This window comes from Sus scrofa, chromosome 10, assembly GCF_000003025.6.
Source record: "Sus scrofa isolate TJ Tabasco breed Duroc chromosome 10, Sscrofa11.1, whole genome shotgun sequence".
Lineage (NCBI taxonomy): Eukaryota > Metazoa > Chordata > Mammalia > Artiodactyla > Suidae > Sus > Sus scrofa.
In genome coordinates this window covers 54,141,094-54,159,878 of record NC_010452.4, presented here as the reverse complement: position 1 = coordinate 54,159,878, position 18,785 = coordinate 54,141,094, and positions in this window count along the sequence as shown.

Sequence of the window (18,785 nt, the reverse complement as noted above, 5' to 3'; positions counted from 1 at the left end):
AAAGGTGATTCTACTTTTACTGATTAAAGAAGGAAACATTTTTCTAAATGCGGTATAACCAATGTAATCATTGCTGTCACTCCATTCTTGCTGTCTTTCAGAGCTTGCAGTTTCTCTGGCCTTTTGTCACAGGCTCATCCAGCACTAGGAGATCCTGCCACACAGACCTCGGAGCAAATCATCTTCTGTTTGGAGGTCCCTGGAATAGCCTTTTGTGTCAGATGCCCAGACATGGTGCTGCTTCTTTAAAGCAACTTCTTTCAGGATTTTTATCTAACCAGTTTTCACAGTATGGCCAACTCAGCTCAACTGAATGACCAACCCAGCTCAGCTTTATCACCAGGACACGTGTAACATGCACTTCACAAGATATATGAATGTCTGCATGGCAACAGCAAGATTGGAGGAGCAGAACTGCGTGAGCATCCGGTATTGATTATCCATGTAACGACACTTGGGTGTTGAAACTTCAAAGACACCCCCCCTCCCCCGCCACCACCACCAGCCCTGCTCTCTTGGGTTCGCCACGTGGCTTCAAAATTCATCATCTATCTGAGCTCCTGCCGCCTGAGACCCACACATGACATTTCTAAAGGAAACTTTTCTGATACTCTGCCGCCATTCAAAGCTTTGGGCATTTTCACCCTGAGGAATTTCATCTTGGGAGACATGGGGCAGTGGAATATTGATGAAGTACAGAAAGATGCCTTCATAGAAATGAGTTTCCTTCTGACCTATTCCAGAGGCACATCAAAAGGTAAGGCCGGGCACCTCTCTGGACACAGTCAACTTTGAACCATTTCTCATAGTATCAGGGAAACTTCTTATGTTTCTTACATCATTTCATATTTATGAATCATAACTTTGATTTTGGAGGCCCCCTCATTTTTCCAAACACTCTTTCCAAAAGGCACCAAACAAAAGCTTCCAAAGTCATCTAGTTGCATGATTATAAAACCAATTTCAATCCACAGTAGTCACGCACTTACAAGCAAGCCAAAATCAGGCCTCACTACTATGAAAGGCAGTTATAAAATATTTATTTGACAAGTACATACAGTCTGGACATTTTCGGCAAAAGGGCATCTTACTATTTTGCACAAAAATGAAAAAGTTACATGATAGCTCAATGTTGGTTTGCAGGATTTAAAATCAAAACATAAGCCCCACATCATGAACATATAAAATATTTAATGCATGGTGCTCTTTTGGAACTAAGATCACAACTAGAACCAAAAAGCCTGTTACTTCCTTCTTAGCAACACATTATGCAAAACAATGACAGCAAACCCAAAATAAATTTGCTCAGATGTGCCACTTTCTTAGACATTTATTACAAGGTACTGTTTATAGTCTGAAGAGTTTCAAGAAGTTTTTTCAGATGAGAACAGACATGAAAATTACTATGTTATAAAATCTGTACAGCTGAAGATTTTTTTAAAGGCAATACATAGTTTGTCAAAATCTTTGGATGGTCTGATTAGCGGGCTGGCACGCCTAGAAACATAAGGAAGTGGAGTTAGCCTGGCTAAACTGAGGAATGTGCCTGTGACTGGAGAAAAACTCTCAAAAGCAGTAACTGGAAGTAGCCAACCTGATTCACTTCATTCTTTTCCTCCCCTTTATTTATTTTATTTTTTGCTCTTTTTTTAGGGCCGCGCCTGTGGCATATGGAAGTTCCCAGGCCAGAGATCGAGTCAGAGCTACAGCTGCTGGCCTATACCACAACCACAGCAACGTGGGATCCGAGCTGCCTCTGCAACCTAAACCATAGCTCATGGCAACACTGGATGCTTCAGCCACTGAGCAAGGCCAGGGGTGGAACCTGCATCGTCATGGATACTAGTCAGATTCGTTTCCCCTGCACCACAATGGGAACTCACTTTTTCTCCCTATTTTTATTAGGTTCAGGGACATCTTGCATCTGGGAAGTGTCAAAATCTATTATAAGGTCCTAATAAAATAAAGATCTAAAAAATGTCACTTGCCTGGACTTATTACAAAATATTTCTTTACAGGGAACTCAAAATATGATCCTTGCATGGGGTAAGAATGTACTGGATTAGCAATTAGGAAACCTGATATATACTTCAGCCTCTGCCCTTGCATCCTTGAGTCACTTAAGCCAATCTATGTAACTTTTTTGCCTTCATTATTCTCATGCTTAAAAATCAAGGGTCTGAACTAGCTGCTATCAACCTTACAGGGTTGTTAAAGATGTAAAATGCTTTGAACACGGAGTCCTTAATGAAAATACTAAGTATTGTCTTTTCCATCACTGACGCATGCGATTCTATTGTTCAGAGCCCACGCTGCATCTCCCGCCACTCTCAGAAATCCAGCTGGTTCTAAAAGAACCATCCATTATTTTAAGTCCTTCGTGATCCTTGTCAACTCTTTGAAATCAGCGTGGTTTGGGTCTGTTCAACATGGGCAGGAATAAATCTTTCCTGCTCCTGCCATACCTTGAGACAACTTCTAGGGCAAGGGAAGGAAAATTGAGTGTCTTCTCAGGGGGACGCCAACATCTCTGAGACCTGTTAGTATGTTCTGTAGTTTTCCAGGAAAATCTCACCCATAATTCATCACTGTACCTCCCGTTGATATTACCCCTCCATGCTGGGTTAAAAGCCTTAGAAAGTTCTTCCTTTCCTGTGCATCCACTGTTTTAAATGCATGTATTAAATTATTTCACAATAGATATTTTATTTGGCAAGACAACCAAATGTTAGATACACAGATAGAAATAAACAGGAGCTAAAAGGAAGTCAGCCGATAAGACTCCCTCCCAATGACTCTCAAATTGGGCACTTGCAGGAGTTCCTATCCTGGCTCAGCAGTTAATGAACTGACTAATATCCATGAAGACACGTATTTAATTCCTGGCCTCGCTCAGTGGGTTAAGGATCCGGCGTTGCCATGAGCTGTGGTGTAGGTCACAGATGCAGCTCGGATTCCGAGTTGCTGTGGCTGTGGCATAGGCTGGCAGCTGCAGCTCTGATTCGATCCCTGGCCTGGGAACCTCCATATGCTGCTAGTGAGGCCCTAAAAAAAAAAAATGGTACTTGCTTTTATACAAACTCGGGGGAGAGAGGTGCTGACCTTAACTCCTCTAATCTGGGAGAGAGAGGCATGTGTAGGTGAGGGGAGAGAAGGAGGGAGGGTGTTAGGTGAGCAGTCAATGTCCATCAGAATTTTTTTCAATCCAATTTGATCTTGGTGGCTTAATTATTCCTGAGGTCTGGCGATTTTGACAACCTGCTGAAATATGTCAAATACAAATGACAGAGCAGAAGACAAGACCAAGTTTGAGCCTGATAACTAGGAAAGATAAGACAGTGAGGGCAGAGGACATTTCCTGGAGAATTAAGAAACATTGTAAGTCAACTATACTCCAATACAATTTTAAAAAATAAATAAAATGCATGAAAGGAATAAAAGAAGGAAAGAAACAAGTGGAACTCGACTTTGATTCTCAATGAGGACTTTTAGGGTAGAGGTGCCTGCACTGTCCCCAGAACTCACCATTGTTTCACCATTGCTAATTAAAATATTCTATTAGTGAATCTTAGGTCTGGGAAGCAGAAGCCCATTAAAAAAAGAAAGAAAAGCTTAAAGAAAGCTGTGGGGCAAACTTCCTGAGCCTTTTACATAAAGTTTTGCCAAAAGATGAGGCCGAGGTGGGGGAGGGTGATACTTTTTTTCTAAACAAGACAAGGTTTCCTTGCCAGTGAGCAAATGGGAAGCCTAGGCTGCCTCCCCGCCTGCTAAATGCTGGTCAGCACTGGGCCAAATGACCAACTGAATTTGCTGCACTGAAGAATTTCATCAGTAATCGAAACGCTATGTCAGGGAATAATGATCCCGTTTTTTTTCTGGCTTGCAGCACAAAAGCAGCCCTTACCTTATTAGAAATAGTTACTAATGAAGGTTGAACTCAGGGAGGCTCGCCAGTCTTAAAAGTTCACGGAATGTTCAAACAAACAAAAAAAACACATTCTCTTTTACTTAATAACATTAATATTTTGAGTTTCCATCGTGGCTCAGTGGAAATGATTCTGACTAGCATCCATGAGGATACAGGTTCGATCCCTGGCCTTGCTCAGTAGGTTAAGGATCTGGCATTGCTGTGGCTGTGGCATAGGCCAGTGGCTGCAGCTCCAATTCAACCCCTAGCCTGGGAACCTCTATATGCCATGGGTGTGACCCTAAAAAGACAAAAAAAAAATTAGTTTTTAAATTTTTTCTTATAAAAGTACATAGGCCCGATGTGAACATTTTGGAAGATGCAACCATAGACAAAGAAAAAAATTAAAATGACCTAGAACCACAAGACCTGGTGATAAGGTCAGTTAACACAGCATGTATCCTCATAATGCAGTGTTGTTATAACATGGGATTGCTTTTTAGCAATAAAGCTGCTTTCTAGTGGTGTAGGAAGGGGCTAGCTTTAAAAATGGACATTTTTATTAAAACAATTTTGTGGGAAAAATTATATTCACAAATATTTAACTAACATATTCTTCTGATACCAGACGGAGGATTCATTTTCTCAGTTGTTTATTTGTGCAATGTTCTGTGAGATTTTTCTTTATTTACCTACTTTAGTTTCAATGGTTTTGATGAATCTAACCCATCAGTAAGAGACATGATTTAGTCCAATGTCCTTATTTCTTCCACCACCGCCAAAATGGCACACACCATCCGTTAGGACTGTTGCAGTGATTATGCAATCTGACCAGGGTGGATAATGACTCGAAGATGAGAAACCTCTCACTCTCAAGCCTGATATGTTGCCATTTGATAAAATAGCAACTTTTTAATGACAAACACAACGCCAACTAGCGATCAAGCATGGAAGTACATCAAACTAAGTTTTAAGGAATGTTTGGCCTTTCGTTTTTGCCTTTGTACTTTACAGCAGAAAGCTGTAAAGAAAAAAGCACCAGGAGTTCCCGTCGTGGCGCAGTGGTTAACGAATCCGACTAGGAACCATGAGGTTGCGGGTTCGATCCCTGCGCTTGCTCAGTGGGTTAATGATCCGGCGTTGCCGTGAGCTGTGGTGTAGGTTGCAGACGCGGCTCGGATCCCACGTTGCTGTGGCTCCGGTGTAGGCTGGCAGCTACAGCTCCGATTGGACCCCTAGCCTGGGAACCTCCATATGCCGCAGGAGCGGCCCAAAGAAATATCAAAAAAAGACAAAAAAAAAAAAAAAAAAAAAAAAAAAAAAAAAAAAAAAAGAAAAAAGCACCAGATATAATCTCTTTTTTTTTGGTCAAATCAATCAGTTAAAAAGAGTATTGTGAAAAATAAAATAACACTAGAATTAAAGTGACATCCAGGAGTTCCCGTCGTGGCGCAGTGGTTAACGAATCCGACTAGGAACCATGAGGTTGTGGGTTCAATCCCTGACTTGCTCAGTGGGTTAAGGATCCAGCGTTGCCGTGAGCTGTGGAGTAGGTTGCAGATGTGGCTTGGATCCCGCGTTGCTGTGTCTCTGGCATAGGCCGGTGGCTACAGCTCCCATTTGACCCCTTGCCTGGGAACCTCCATATGCCGTGGGAGTGGTTCAAGAAAAGGCAAAAAAAAAAGAGATCCAAAAAAAAAAAGCAACATCCATCATTGTTCTTGATTAATACACCAGATTTCCTATGGGAATAAACTACAGTTGAAATTTGGGGTCAGTCTCCCCTCTGGACAGAGGCTGGATGCATGCTGGCATTTTAGACTTTTTCTCTGATATTTGATATTCCCTAATATCTTCTTAGTCCCTACATTATTTCCTGTAGATATGTTATTACTGAGAGCTATAGCTTTATGTCATATTAAATTCCACATCGTTTAGATTTAGATCTCGTGCTTCCCAGGTGTTTTTTTTTTTGGTCTTTTTAGGGCCACACTGAGGCATATGGAGGTTCCCAGGCTAAGGATCCAATAGGAGCTACAGCTTCTGGCCTACACCACAGCCACAGCAATGCAGGATCCGAGCTGTGTCTGTGACCTACACCACAGCTCACGGCAATGCCAGATCCTTAACCTACTGAACCAGGCCAGGGATCGAACCTGTGTCCTCAGGGATACTAGTCGGGTTCGTTAACCGCTGAGCCATGACAGGAACTCCTTGTTGGTTTTTGATTGTTTGTTTGTTTTTTAAATCTGGGAGATTCTCTACCTTCTGAGGGACAGTTACAAATGTAACAATCTTATCTGCCATGTTCAATGAAAAGTTCAATTGAGTATTCAATTTTCAATGGGTAGCCTTATTTCCCTGAGTTTCCAGTTTCTGAGAGAAATGCATTATTGTTGCCAGTAAATGATCCATGATCTATGAACACTGTCCCTGCACAGGGTAGTGCAGACCCAGCCACAAATGGGTCAGGCATATAACAGAACCAGAACGCAGAACATCAGAACTGGAAAGACCCTGAGCAATTTCCTAGTCACTGGCTTTCACATTAAACGGAAAACATAAGACTCAAGAAGGCACATTTCCAAAGCCCATGTTTGCCTGCAAACTGGAGGTTTACTTAGACTGAGATACAATTCAGCGTTTACATAATAGTCCTATGCTTAGCAACGTACCCAGAGAATCTTTGAAAGCTGTGTTTCTCACAGTGAGAGCTACATACGTCCTGGAGTGAATCGCGAGAGTACTTGTTAAAATGCGGACCCTTGTCTGCGGCATAAGACTCTGACGGTGTAATTCAGAAACTGGCACTATTAACAAGCTCTGCAGAAGATTCTTGAACATCACATTTGAGAGCCAATGCCTCAGCCAAAGGAAAATTGTCCCCAGGAAAGGGTTACTTCACTTTCCTAAACTTTGGAGAGTGTCCCGTGGAAAGATACACTTTATTTCCTGAAGGAGATGTAAAAATCCCTGAAAGTTCAGAAAAAGAACCAGAGATCAGAGGCACCCGACTGGCTCCCTGCTTGTATCCATCTCTAGCCAAAGAGAGGTTTCCTTTGTATTTGTCTTTGCTGTGGACGGTGCCAAGGAAATAATTCTGAGAAGCACACGGAAGTGCCTGCATGTTTTCTCCCTTATGCTCCATAGATCTCCCGAAACAGGCATAACTCAAAGCATGTGCTAAACAAGGACATGCTTTTGCTCAAACGTCAGATGCACAGAAATGTTAGAGTTTGGAAAAGATCAATGCTTGGCCAGAAAATGAGGATACAAGAACCCTTGGACTTGGCCAGAGGAAGTGTTCCTTGGTGTAACCACCACGGAGAGCAGTTTGGCTGAACCTAGAAGAACTGAAAATCTGTTCCCTGAGTCTCGGAAATTCCATGACCAGTTCTATTCCTAGATAAACATGTCTTCATATACACAAGTAGACCTCCCAATAGCTGATGCTGAGTGAGGCCCAGGGCGATGCTTTACATGTTGTTTTTCTAAAAATCACCCAGGAGACAGATGGGTTTTACTGTGGGTGAGGAGCTGCAAGGCCGAGGAGCGTGCTGAAGTCACGTGGCTAGAACGTGGACAGACAGGACACCTTTCACAAGGAGGCTGTATTTAGAGAAAGGGTCTTTAGAGAGATCATTCAAATTAAATGATGTTGTAGGGGGGGTGGGGCTGGGGGTGGCGGTGGGGCTAATCTAGTATGAGTGGGGTCTTTCTAAGAAAAAAGAGAGGCCCCACGGATGGATGTGCACAGAGAAAAGACCACTTGGGACCCAGAGATGGCAACCATCCACAAGCCAAGGAGAGAATTCAGGAGCAACCAAACCAGCGGACACTTTTATCTAGGACTTCAGCTTCTAGAACTGTGAGAAAATAAATGTGTTACATAAGCCATCTAGCTATGGTACTTTGTCTGGCAGCCCGACAAGCAAAACCAGATACTTATCAAGATATATGTAGTCACTTTATTAGCAATAATGAGCTATCAGAAACCAACCCAGTAACCACCTATAGGGGAATAAATAAGAGGTGGCAGGTTGATGTGATGGGACCTTGAAAGGGTGGTAAGCAGAAAGAGCCAGATCTTTGTGCGTTCATATGGGTAGATCTCAAAAACCATGTTAAGTGGACAAAGGTGAAGAATGCTATGTCAAGTGTGAAACACATGCGTGAATTTAAAATACATGCAAATATAATACATGTTGAAATGGATGTAAATATGTGATGAGGCTCTCGCATCGTGGCTGGGATGGCTGCGGGAAATGAGAAGTACATCTGTGAGTGGGGGACAAATGGAAGCTGGAGATTATGTGGTGTATTAAAGTATGCCAGACATTATATGAAGTAATAAAAACTCAGTCTTTAAACATATATGAAAGGCTAAAAGTTGTCATTCTGGGCAGTGGTTATGTGAGCGTTCATTAATTATTCTTCGAGAGTCTCTAGATGTCCTGTTTCTGAAAATCAGAATAGTCTTAGAAAGAGAAAAAGAATATTCTAATTGATGCTAGAGAAGAGAATTCCAGACATTCCTAAAGAGACATAAAACATATAGGCTTGGAGACACTCATGGCTTAAAATAAGGGCTCAGAATAATGCTGGTATAGTCTTAGTCACCATGTGTTTGCTCCTATGATTATTATAACTCAGTTATTGTAAGATGAGAAATAATAAATGAAAAGGGTGCGGCACTTAATTGGGATTTTATAAGCAACAGCCATGCAGCTCTCATTACGAGTACTGGACAATTTGAGAAAGATAATGAGGGAAGTTGGCTGTAAAATTCAGACAGACCATCATGAATCAAAGAGAATCTTGATGAATGCTCTTTCCCGGACCTCAAGCTATGTCCTCATTTTCTACCGCTTGTCCAAATGTGTGGCATTAACTCTTCCGGTCCCCAAAGCTACCTTTAAGACATAATGACATCCGTCTCCGTAAAAAGAGACTCAAAGCTTCCAAATGAGAATGTAATAATCCAAGCAGTCTGTGTCCAAGCCTTGTGGGGATAAGGTTGAGGTGCTGCAAGTTGCTGAAAGCAGATAAGTCTCTCTGCGAAGTAGTCATTTACAACGCCCCTGTGGCCTGGCAGAGTTCATGTAGCTCTCGGCAGCCCCTAATTATCTCCTGGAAGTAGTTTGTGCCCTGGGATAACCGGACTTATCGAGAACACACAAAGAAGTGAGGACGCTAATTACCCCCAAAGAGCATTTTGGCTTCTCGTTGGTGTGGCTGAAATACAGGCCAGACCTCAGACCTCACTCTGCTGGTGCAAAATTCAATCCCCAAATTTAAATGCATAGATCAATGGGAGATTAAAAGAAACCCAGAGAGGAACAGAGTTGGCAATTTCAAATTCAAATAAAAATGAATTTACTCCACTTCACTTCTGCCCCATTCTGTACACACTCTGCTAGTAACTTAAAAATCACACAGTTACAGTCTTGAAGTCCTGCTATTATCACATAAGGAGAATAGCAAAGTGCAGCCAAACTGTCTACTCTGGAGTCTGCATTTGAGTCCTTGCCAGGACTGTGAACAATTTTTGCAACTTCTCCATTCTTCAGTTTACTTATCAGAAACACAAAAAGAGTAAAGGAAGGAGTTCCCATCATGGCTTAGCAGAAACGAATCTGATTAGCATCCATGAGGACGCAGGTTCGATCCCTGGCCTCGCTCAGTGGGTTGAGGATCCGGCATTGCTGTGAGCTTGGTGTAGGTTGCAGACGAGGTTCAGATCTGGCCCAGGCCAACAGCTGCAGCTCGGATGATTCAACCCCTAGCCTGGGAACCTCCATATACATGTGTGCGGCCCTCAAAAGACCAAAAAAAAAAAAAAAAGTAAAAGAAGCTTGTTCTGGCTTTGTCATGAGTCTTCATGAGTTAAGAAAACAAAACACTGAGAATAAAGACTGGTGTATGGTAAATTATGAATAGTATTAGCCATTGTTATTCCTATATAAACCCATCGAAACACAAGCATGGCAACAGAATTTGAAAACAACTGGTCCTACTCTACTGTCTATTTCCAGTTCTGTTCATCAACCCTGGCCTTCTGAGTCTTTTCAGGTTGAGTCCTGCTTGAGTGCTTTTGCTATTGTCTGCCTCTTTAACTAGAATGTTCTCCCCCGAGACACTTTTGTGGTCTTCTCTCACATCTGCTTCTGGTCTTTGCTCAAAAGGCACCTCCTCAGAGTCAACCTGCCTGGCAGCGCCATTTGAAACAGTGCCGTGCCTGTGGGAAAAGAATCTCAAAAGAGACTGGACGTGTGTCTCTGTACAACTGACTCGCTTTGTTCTCCAGCAGAAATGATCACAACATCGTAAATCCACTATGCTTAAATAACACTTTAAAAAATGAAATAAACTAAAGGAGCACCATGTCCCTGCTCTGTCATTCTCCCTTTTCTTTTTTTCTGTTTCATTTTCATTGCTGTTTTCATTATATGAAATTTCTGGGAATGCTAATTGTTTTATGTTTTCTTTTTCTCTCTCATATGGGGGAGAGTGGGTACCAGGTCTGTCTTGTTTATTGAGAAAGGTGTTTGCCTAGCACACGGGTAATACAAAACATATTAAGTGAAGGAATGAGTAAGTAAATGCTACCAAAATCCTGGAATTTCCCTGGTTTCTGTCCTTTCCTAAATCCAACTGGTTGTGCAGCTCTTCCTCATATTTTTCCAATACATTTTTTCACTTTCTTTTTGTTTTGTTATATTTCAGGTAAAGAATTTAAGTTTCTTACCATGTGATATTTATTACTAATGGAACTTATGAGAGTATAACTGTCCTCTTTAGTAAGTTAGAAATAGATAGGGGGGTTCGAAATAGTAATTCTTACAAATTTGTTGTGTTGGACTCTATAAATAATTTCATTGGTCTGAATACCTTTGGTTTTTTCCAAATCAGTATGTTGGCTTTGCAACCATAAATATTATTGAATTAACAAAAAAGAATTAAGTTTCTGATGCTTACAGCTGAAGAACGTCAACTGACAGAGTTCAAATGCAAAAGCCCTTTAATTACTGTTCTTACAGCATTTCTGGCACATACATAGCACAATATTTGTAGGAGTTTACGTCCTTTTCTGTTCCTTCTCCCTTCTAGCTAATCCCAGAGATGGCCTGCAGCAGACCAGAAGATATATCAGCTAGTCCCAGGCACATAGTAGGTGCTCAACAAATACCAGTTGAACATTCTATTTGAACTGAAAATGAACCAAATAACTGAAAATGAAAAAAATACATTTCCTGCACAAGAGTTGGGACTTGACAGGTGGCTGGGAAATGCTGTGCCCTAACTGGCCCATGGGAGAACATGGGTACAAACCAAGAAAATATACCAACTTCCTCTTGCTCCTCTGCCAGGAATTAAAACTTTTGAGGGAGCTCCCATTGTGGCTTAGCGGTAACCAACCCAACTAGTATCCATGAGGACTCAGCTTCGATCCCTGGCCTGGCCCAGTGGGTTAAGGATCTGGCATTGCCATGAGCTGTGGTGTAGGTCACAGACACGGCTCAGCTCCTGCATAGCTGTGGCTAGAAGCTGCAGCTCCACTTCAATGCCTAGCCTGGGAACTTCCATTTGCAGCAGGTGTGGCCATAAATAATAATGATAATAACAAAGGAAGGTATTCTTTCACAGTTCTGGAGGCCAGAAATCTAAGATTAGGGTGCTGGCATAGCAGGTGCCTTCAGGAGGCTCTCAGGGAAAATCCACTCTATGTCTCTCTCCTGGCTTCTGATGGCTTCCAGAATCCTTGGCTTCTAATTAATCTCTGTCTCCATCTTCACAAGTTCTCCTTCTGTTTGCCTCTGTGTCTTCTCTCTCTCACAGGACACCCACCTGTGGGTTTGGAGCCACTCTCATCCAGGAAGCTCTTAAGATCCTTATCTTCATTACATCTCCAAAGACTGTTACTCCAAAGAAGGTGGAATTCTGAGGTCCCAGGTGGAATATGTTGGGGAGCCACAACGTGGAGGGCACAGTGCACCACGTGGGGACGCAAAGTGTCTGATGCAGTTGCGGGTGGTGAGACTGCCGACCTAGCTGGGAAGTGCAGCAGGACTGAAGCCAAGTGGTGATGGCGCTGGGGGGATGTTGGTCCCAGACTAGACAGAATCTCGGCATTCTTCTGAAGGTAACAGGGAATCAGAGGAGAATTTTTAGCAAAAAAAAGTGGTGAAGGATGGAGTAGAGTTAAGAGAAACTGATGACATGAGCTGCAGTGGTGGCTGCGAGAGTCCTGGACCAGGGCTGGGTGGTGAAGGTGCTTCTTTTGGAGAGAAATAGGCGAAGCCCTACAGGCAAGACTTTGAGCTGAGAATTTACTCATACATCTGCTTTCAATTTGTTTACCTTAGACCCATCAGCATAATCTAACTAAATCTGGAAAATAAAGAAAACCCTTTTAACTTTAAACTCATGGGCAAATGCTAATCCAGTGACTGAAATTATATCTACTTTACTCTGACAGATCATTGAATAAGTGTATTAATAGCAAATAAGTTAAACAATTAATATCAATTGATGAAAACTGCGAAATAAGTCGATGATTCCTGAGTCAATGATATCTTCTATTAGCTCTTCCAAATACAGGTCTATGCCTTCTGCTCAGCTGCTTATACAAACACATAATCAACAAGAGGTTCATAAAATGATTGCCTGGCTCTCTATCACTAACATAAATGCCTAGCATTTGCCAGCTGCGTAATGAAACTTTCAATTGCATTCAAATTATTACACTCAAATGCTTAAAATTTCATGTTGTCAAAAGACAGCAACATTATCAAAGGGAAATGAAGATGATATAAATATATACTCACTTTTAGAAAAATGTACAGCATTTCATTTCCATAATAATCGCCAAGTTTTCTTGTTGGGAATCTAATTCTACGTTAAGAAGAATGGTTCTGTTCACTTAGAGATTTTTGCAGACCAGAGCTGGGTGGTTTCAATTCTGAGCAAATACTTTAAATTATTTTCGGAGAACAGCTTTTTAAATTATTTCGTTTCTAAGAAACATGCTTTCTTATTAAAAGAATTTTAATGCTTTCCTGCTCCTCAGACCATACGTCTTTTAGAACATTAACTGCCAATGTTTTATTTCATTATTTGTGCTTCATTTAGCTGCCTTAATGACTTAGGAACACTTATGCAAAAATCTTTATAATTAGTTCATAGTTGGGTTTTTTATTTTCAAGTTTCTACACAGTTTCCAGTACTGTGTAAAAAGAAAAAACTGTTAAGCTTTTTACATTTTCATTATAAATTCTATGTTTGGCAAATATTTATGTGTACATATGTCTATGGAGTTTTTTCCTTGAAACTTCAACTTTTCCCGTCTATCAGTTTTATATCTGATAATTTCATGTCAGCTTCTCTAATCAGATTTCGTTTTAGATGCAGATTAATAATAAATTTTTCATGAGACTTCTACAAGATGCTTACAAAATCCATCAGCTCTGCTTTTTGATAATGAAGTTTAAAAATCATAGTTAATTTACAACAGATGTTTCTATTTCTTTTGGAAAATCCAAAATAGCCATGGATTGATAGATGTACCAGAGAACTATTAAAGTTGGGGACAGTGTTACCTTTGGGTGGTGGGGATAGGACAGGAGGAGCACATGGGGGCTTGTAGGTGATTCTTATTGTTCTGTCTCTTGCATGGTGAAAAATACAGCCATATTTCATTTTATTGCACTCCTCAGATATTGAATTTTTTACACATTGAATGTTTGTGCCAACCCTGCATCAAGCAATTCTATCGGCGCCATCTTTCCAAAGCATTTGCTTACTTTGTGTCTCTGTGTCACAGTTTAGTAACTTTCACTACCATTCAAAATTTTTCATTATTATTATATTTGTTATGTGGTCTGTGATCAGTGATCTTTGATGTTACCATTCTCATTGTTTTGGCATTTTTTTAAAATAAAGTATTTTTTAATTAAGGTGTGTACATTTTTTTTTTTTTTCTTTTTAGGACCGCACTGCAGCATATGGAGGTTCCCAGGCTAGGGGTTGAACTGGAGCTGCAGCTGCCAGCCTACCCCACAGCCACAGCAAGGCCAGATCTAAGCCACATTTGTGACCTACACCACAGCTCACGGCAATGGCAGATCCTCAACTCACTGAGCAAGGCCAGGGATTGAACCCGCATCCTCATGGACACTAGTCAGGTTCCTTACTGCTGAGCCATGATAGGAACACCTGTACATTGTTTTTTAGACATAATGCTATTGCACACTTAACAGACTATAGCACAGTGTAAACATAACTTTTACATGCACTGGAAAAAGGTCACGTGACTTCCTTTATTGCAACAGTTGCTCTATTGCCGTGGTCTGGAACTGAATCCAAAATCTCTCTGAGGTCTGCCTGTATACCTATGTGTTTTATTCTTAATGTTTAGATATTCCCCAGGTTTTAGAAGTATATATTTAAGTATATTTAGTAAAGACAAGGTTTTTGTTTTTTTTTTTTCTTAAAGAGGAACCAACCTGTATCAGATGGGAAAATGTACTCGGTCTTTAACCTTATTTAAACCATATCCTCTTTCTGTTTGTCCAAGTTGGTTTTTTTTTTTTTTTTTTTTTGGTTACTTTTCTTCTGTTGCAGTTAGCTCTTTGTCCTCTTATTATACAAAGACCATCATTATATTACCTCATTGGCATCTGCAATACAGATCTGTTATATGCAGTCTCAAAAGTCAGTATGTATATAGAATTGAAGTATAAATTTGGCACCCATTTAACTTGTGGGTGAACTTAGCCAGCTGTTTAGCCACCACATTTTCAAGAGGGCTTGATGTTCTTGATGCTTTGTTTCAAAGGTAGTGACACATAGCATCATTTACAGCATTTAATGGAGTAAATTGTGAGCTAAAGTTGCATTTATAGATTTGGGACCTGTACCTCCTGCTCCATCAATTGCTGAGAATTAGCCATTTCTATATCTGCAAATCCTCCAGATTTAAAAAAAAAAAAAATGTGCCATTGAATATTGCAACTGAGCTGATCCCCAGGCATTTTTTAACATCATCTTGCTGGGCAGGCAGCCTAGGATTTTACTATTAAAATATTTGAATCCCAGAAGAGTAGGGTGCATAGACGGGCATGTATTTTGTGGCTGGAGATCACTGGCCCTTCCTCTACCAACCTAAGACAGAGTGAAGGCAAGAACACAGTTTCTCCCCTCTCCCTTCTCAAAACCTCGCCGCTGGGGCTCAGAGACACAACGGCTGAGCGAGTCCTCCAAGAGAGTAGTGGTCAATAGCTGATAGGCCCCATCTTGTTAGAGCCTCACTTCCTCTGGGGGGGACCTCTGAACAAATGTACCATATGTCCCTTATAAAACAGTTTCAGAAGAGGAGTAGAAAACAAAATAGACACTAATAAAATCCCTGTCCTTCCTGGCAGCGGATATGATGTGGCAGTTGATGGCCACAACGTGAGATAACATCTTCACGGACAGACGCGGAGTGAGAAAACAGAACAAGGGGATCGGGATGGAATTTTCCTTCCACTCCTGGCCCCATAATCAAATAACAGGAGCAGCACGGAAGGCCTCTGTGTCTGGCCCCGAGCCTGGAGCTTTCCGTGGGCTTAGCCCAGGGCCCGACACAGGTGCAGATAAACGAGGAAGGTTCTCTTGTTACCTTATTGAGGATGAGACTGAGGACACAGAGGCCCAGAGGGATTGGATGAATCCTGAAGGGAACTGGGATTGGAGACCCAGGCAGCTAAAGACTCAGTGTGTGTGCATCCCTTCACTGCCTTCCTTGGGAAGGGCGGAGACCCAGAGGGCGGCGGCGGCTCTGAGAGGTTGACCCCAGCTGGAAATAAAACACTCCACGCTCACGGAACAGGACCTGAAGCCCCAAACAGGGCACGTTTAGACCAGAAGGAAAGAGGAGCTTTCAGCTTTCCCTCGTTGTCCGTGTGTGAAGTATTTCCTAAAATCCTCAAACCTCATACTTGGGTCAGACTCCGAGTCCACTGGATTCCTTCCATGATGATGTCTCCTTACACTAGATCAATCCTGGGACTTCCACTTTCACATAATGAAATTACTCCATTAGCAGGAACATGGCCAACTGATGGACTAGCCGGCGTCTCATTGCCTGAACTCGATCTTGCATTTTGATATTTTTCTCATAAACACAGAAATTTCAGAGGAAGTCATAAATCTCGAGTATCCTGCTGCTTGACTCCTTGATTCTCTTTCCCCCTCTCACCCAGCTCTCATCGCTCTGGTTTCATCGTAGTGAGCATGTTGTGAGTAATGCCATTTTGGGGCTCAAATCCTTTCAAAGATTCCCTACCACCTGCAGGATTTAACACCCACACATGATCCTGGTGGAGCTGACTTGTCTCTCCAGACTAAAAGGAGTCAGTCTTTCCCACAGGAAGACTGAGGTACCAACATTCACGCATGCTGAAAACTTCCTATAGGTTTTTCACCACAGTTGTTCCAGCTTCTATTGGCCAAATTTCCAAAAATCTCAGAAATAATGTTCAGGGTCATGCATCCTGTGATAGCTTCACTCAACATTTTGTTCACTGATGCAGATTTATCTTCATGACCATCTACGTGAACTCAATGAGTTCTATACACGAGCCCCTGCACAGTGCATTGTTTGAACCTTTATTCATGCTAGTTTCTCTGTCTGAAATTACCACCTACCTTTTTAAAATAAGATTCATACCCACCTAGAGAACAGTGACTATGTGTGTAGTTCCTTCACATTTTTGGACACCCTTTTTCTGAACTGAGAAGAGCCCACATTATAAATTCTGCTCACTCAAGTAGAAATGAATGGATTCTTCCAGATTTCTTTGCTGCCAGGATGCAGGATAGGTTCTACCACCCAAGTCTGATTCTGAAGGACACCTCATATGCAGTTAGGTGAGCATGGCACCCTCTCTTGGCAGCTAAAGTGATGGAGTCTGTGAGTCTGCAGGCTGGGAGGTGAGAGGTTCTGCTAGAGAGGCAGCTTCTCTGTGGGACTGTGGTTTAAGCTAAACCCTGAAGGATGAGAGTGAGTGAGACATGGGAAGAATCTGGAGAACTGAGTCCCAGGTGTGGGGCAGAGCAGATGCCCAATTATGAATGACCGCCGCAAGAAGAAAGAGGAGATTTTGGAATCAACCCAGGGAAGAATCACAGTGATGAATTAAAAACCCGCAAATATGAGTCATAGATGAAGGATGGTGACCAGTTAGCCTTCATCTCCCTCCCAGAAAAAACAGGAAATTAGAAAATAAAGGATTTCATCTAGAATACTTTTCTGAAGACAGATCACCTGTGGGGCAGCCTCCGTTAAGCTGACCTGACCCTGAGGAGCCCAGGCTGGTCTCGGGCTGACCATACACATCAGCTCTAGATTTCTGAGAAAAGTTCTGGTTCGTTCAGTGGGAACCTTGGTAGACCAAACCTCTGAAAGTGCAGGTTTTGTTGGCAACATTTGAAGACTCGGACAGATGTTCGAGAATTCCAGGTCCTGTGGGGAAAAGCTGGTCTGTGTGTAGCCCAGCTTCACATGTCCAGGATGGAAATGTCCTAATTTACTCATTTAAAATGGATAAACACATAAGACATGTGACCTGGATATGTTTTCTTAAAAGTTAACAATGGTGTCTAGCATATAGGAGGCACGTACAAGTGTTCCTAAGTGTAATAATTACAGTACTGAAGGGGGAAGTAATTTTCTCTATGCCAGTCACAATACTAAAAAATTAAGGTATCATTTAAACTCCCAACAACCCTACGAAGCAAATGTTACCATTATTTCAATTTTATATAGGTGAGGAGTTTGAGGTGGCATCATATAGCTAGTAGGTGCCGGAGCCAGGAGTCCGAGTGCAATTGTGTATCTCCTTTCTCCAGGACCTGTGCTCCTAGACGCTTGCTATGCTGGTTCTACTCTGCAGTTAGACTTGCATTCAGTTGCAACAAATAGATTTCATTTAGCTGAATTGATTAAATAGGACTTTCTTTTCCTCATAACAAAAACAAAAAACAAAAACATAGAAGTAGGTTCTTTTTTGAGATGCTTTTTCAAATCTCTTCACATTTATTTCATGAGCATCACTTCCTGGTCACAAAATGGTTGCTCATGCTCCAACCATAAAGTTTGCACTATAGTCCAGAAGAATCATGGAAGCAAAGGAGGCAATACCAGCCAACTGTACTCTTGTCTCACTGGTTAGACTGTGTAATGTGGCCATCCCAAAGATTCAAAAGAGGCTGGAAAAATGACTATTTTAGCTATTCTGGTCTTTAGAGTATGACTAGCCAATGGCGGAACAATTAAGACTTTGAGACATGGTGAAGGTTAAGCAGAGTTTCCTGCCAGGCAAAGCAGGAAAAAACATGATCTAACAGAGAGGCATTAGACCCTGTGGAATGGGGTTTTGGAGAAAGGAGCTGGTATAGGGTTCTAAAATCCGAAACCAAAAATTGCCTCAGAGTCCAAGGTAGGCTTGAACCTTCAATTGTGCTTCCAGATCAGTTTAGTGTAGAAGCTAAAACTGAGTCACAGACCACCCAAGGTCAGAAGCTGACAATAAACCAATTTTTCTTCTGTTTCTAGTCTGTTTTCTGGGAAGCTTGGGTTCTGCTCCCTTGGTCTGGAGCCCTAATTGCTCATGATCTTGTAATTTCTGATATCCTCCACTCTCAGTCTCAGGGCTCAGTACATCCTTGTTCACTAATCCTGGGTTCCACCAGGAGCAAGAAAAAAGAGGGATAGGAACAGATGTCAGATTAGCCCAACTGCAGCCAGATCAATTCCACTAGAACAGAGCCTCTCAAATTTCAATTTTCAGTGAATCACCAGGGACTCTGGTTAAACTGCAGACTGGGATTCGGA